The sequence below is a fragment of the Nicotiana attenuata genome, chromosome 6 (genome assembly GCF_001879085.1).
Source record: "Nicotiana attenuata strain UT chromosome 6, NIATTr2, whole genome shotgun sequence".
In the NCBI taxonomy this organism is placed as follows: Eukaryota; Viridiplantae; Streptophyta; class Magnoliopsida; order Solanales; family Solanaceae; genus Nicotiana; species Nicotiana attenuata.
Genome location: NC_031994.1, coordinates 55,342,167 through 55,346,177, shown reverse-complemented (window position 1 = coordinate 55,346,177; position 4,011 = coordinate 55,342,167).

Below are 4,011 nucleotides of genomic sequence, written 5' to 3'. Positions count from 1 at the left end.
CCGAAGAGGTTTCGTATGCATGACATCCCCAAATATAATGGGACCATGAATCCAAATAAGCATGTGACCTCCAATACATGCACAATCAATGGGAATGATTTGGAAGATGATGAGATCGAATTGGTGTTACTGGAAAAGTTTGGGGAGACTTTGTCCAAAGGATCAATGATATGGTATCACAACTTGCCCCCAAATTCCATTGACTCGTTTGCTATGCTTTAGTAAAGGCCCATGCCGGGTCCATCAAAGTCGAGATAAGAAATTCAGATCTTTTCAAGATCAAACAAAGGGATAACGAGATGCTTAGGGAATTCGTGTCAAGATTCCAGTTGGAACGGATGGACCTACCACCGGTTGTAAATGATTGAGCCGTTCAGGCATTCACTCAGGGTCTCAACCCCCAGAGTTCCTTGGCCTCTCAACAACTAAAAATAAAATTTGGTGGAGTACCCAACGGTAACCTAGGCCGACATCCACAAAAGGTATTAGTATACCAACTCGAGGCCCCTTCTGGATCTATTTACCCCATCAGGGCGATGATAGATCCGAAAGAGCCATTGATCAAGAGCCAAGACCGGTCTGGGATCGGTATCAACCATATAGCATGGACTGAAGGGGAAATGGATCCAGGCATCACCCCGCAAGAAATGAGAAGAGAATGATCGAGGTCCCAGTGGTTGAGATCTAATGAGCAAAAATGGGTTCGATAGACTGCTCGGGAGTATGTAAGCACCGAGATTATTAGAGTACAACTTCAACGAGGACGTTTCCAGCATCGTGTCAACCATAGGGTGCATCAAAGAAACCAAGTGGTCCCAACTATTGCAGTCCGACCCTACCTACAGAGATTCTAATTTGATGTGTAAGTGTCATGGCACTTACGGTCACAAGACCAAAGATTGCAGATAGTTAAGAAAAGAAGTTTACTCTGTTATTCAACAACGAGCACCTCGAGAATTCCTAAGTGAGTGAGCCAAAAACCACTTCAGTAATAGGGACACCAATAAACAGATTGACAAGAGGAGCCTCAGCACGTGATTAACATGATCATCGGAGGAGTCGATGTTCCCCAAGGGCCAATGATAAAACGCACTAAAGTATCTATCACAAGGAAAAAATGAACCGGGGATTATGTTCCGGAGGGAGCCATTTTGCTCAGTGAAGAAGATGCCAAGGGCATTGTACAGCCTCACAACGATGCACCGGTAATATCCGTACTTATCAATAAATGTCGAGTTAAACATGTGCTGGTTAATCCAGGTAGCTCAACCAATATCATCAGATCAAGGGTTGTAGAGAAATTGGGGTTAGAGGACCAAATTGTACCAGCAGTTTGGTATTGAACGGATTTAACATGGCGTGTGAGACCACGAAAGAAGAGATAACCTTGACAGTAAACACCGTCGGGACAATCCACGAAACGAAGTTCTACATGATCGAAGGGGACATGAGGTACAACACTCTATTCAGAAGGCCATGGGTCACGATATGAGGGTGGTACCCTCGACCTTGCACCAGGCATTGAAATTTCCCACCAGGGGGAGTCAAAACGGTCTACGGAGAATAACCGGCCACAAGGGAGATGTTTGCTATCAACGAGGTAATCCCGGCGCCCACAGTTTCAACATCAAGGAACACAGAGTCGACCAAAAAGGAAGAGATTAAATAACAATCACTGATATCGGCCTCAACCGAACTGGAGGAACATGAAGAGACGAAGAGGACGAATACAACATACCGAGATCATTCATAGCTCCTGATGACACTGATGCCACCAAATCAACGGTTGAAGAGTTAGAGCAAGTCATATTAATTAAGCATCTACCGGGTCGAAAGGTATACCTGGGCACGGGGTTAACCTCCAAGCTCAGGAAAAAACTTATTGATTTTCTTAAAGGTAACACCGATTGTTTCGCTTGGTCCCATCTTGGCATGACAGGGATCCCACCAAAGGTAACCACTCACAAACTAAGCTTGGACCCAAAGTTCCATCCAGCTAAGAAGAAGAGAAGACCACAATCAGAGATCAAACATGCGTTCATCAAGGATGAGGTATCCAAACTTCTAAAAATCGGATCCATCTCGAAGGTCAAATACTCGGATTGGTTAGAAAACATAGTGGTAGTACCTAAAAAGGAAATAAACTAAGGATGTGTCTGGATTAAGAAGACCTAAATAAAGCATGTACAAAGGATTCTTTCCCTTTTCCTTACATCGATCGAATGATTGACGCGATGACCAGGCATGAGATACTCAATTTTCTCGATGCCTACTCTGGGTACAACCAAATTCGGATGGACCCGAACAATCAAGAAAAGACTTATTTCATAACCAAATTCGACACCTACTGCTATAACGTGATGCCATTTCGATTAAAGAACGCAGGTGCCACCTACTAATGCCCAGTAAACTTGATGTTAGAAGAACAAATAGGGAAATCAGTGAAAGTTTATATTGATGATATGTTGGTCAAGTACTTGTGAGCAGAGGAACATTTGAAACATTTACAGGAAACCTTTGACATATTAAGGAAATACAACATGAAGCTATACCTGGAAAAATGCACATTCAGGTCAGTTCGGGTGTATTCCTTTGATTCAAGGTATCTAATCGGGGAATAGAGATCAAACCCAACAAAATAAAGGCCATAGAGGATATCACTGTTGTGGACAACGTCAAGGTGGTTCAAAGACTGACCGGGCGTATAGCCGTATTGGGCCAGTTCATCTCGAGGTCTTTGGAAAAGAGCCATCGATTCTTCTCACTATTAAAAAAGGAATTACTGCTCACCTCGGGGGTGGGGGTGGGGTGGGGGGGTAATTCGGGAATCTAGGTCTTATTCACGGACGGTGCCTCCAACATGAAGGGGTCTGGACTTGGTATCATGTTAAAACCACCTGTGGGAAGCATAGTTAGGCAGTATATTAGAACTATAAAATTGACTAACAATGAAGCCGAGTATGAGGCCATGGTTGCAGGTCTAGAACTGGCTAAGAGCCTTAGGGCCGAAGTGAACGAAGCCAAATGCGACTCCTTCATCATCGTAAATCAAGTCAATAGATGCAGAGGTACTTGACAAATTGCAGGTAACCCTGAACCAATTCAAGGAATATACTCTGCAGCCTATAGCCCGAGATCAAAATAGTGAGGCCGATGCACTAGCTAATTTGGGGTCGTCGGTTGACTCCAATGAATTCAGCTCAGGGCTAGTAGTACAACTGATGAACTCAGTGATAGAAGAAGTTCACGCCGAATTAAACTCAATAAGTTTGACTTAGGATTGGAGAAAAAAATACATAGACTACTTAAAGACAGGAAAATTACCTTCGGATCCCAAAGAACCAAGAGCCTTGCACACCGAAGCTGCCAAATTTAGCTTAGTCAAAGGGAATTGTTCAGGATATCTTTCTTTGGCCCACTGGCCAAATGCTTAGGATCGGGAGAGACCGAATATGCCATGAGAGAAGTGCACAAGGGAACTTGAGGAAACCATTCGGGGGCAATCCTTAGTTCGGAAGCTAATTAGAGCCGGCTACTACTGGACTGATAGAGAAGTATGCAAAAGACTTTGTACGAAAATGCGATGAGTGCCAAAGACACGCCTCGATGATACATCAACTAGGGGAGATGCTTCACTCGATCCTATCACTGTGATCGTTTATGAAGTGGGGAATGGACATCGTTGGTCCCCTACCATGGGCGCCCAGTAAAGTTCAATTTATAACATTCATGGCCAATTATTTTTCCAAATAGGTTGAGGCTCAGTCGTTCGAGAAGGTACAAGAGAAAGAAGTCATTGACTTCATCTAGGATCACATAATATGTCGATTTGGGATACCAGTCGAGATCGTTTCCAACAACGGAAAACAATTCATCGGCATCAAGGTGAGTAAGTTTTTAGAAGATCATAAAATTAAGAAGACATTATCAACGCCTTATCACCCTAGTGGGAACGGGCAAGAGGAATCAACGAACAAAAATATACTCCAAAACCTAAAAAAGAGGTTGACC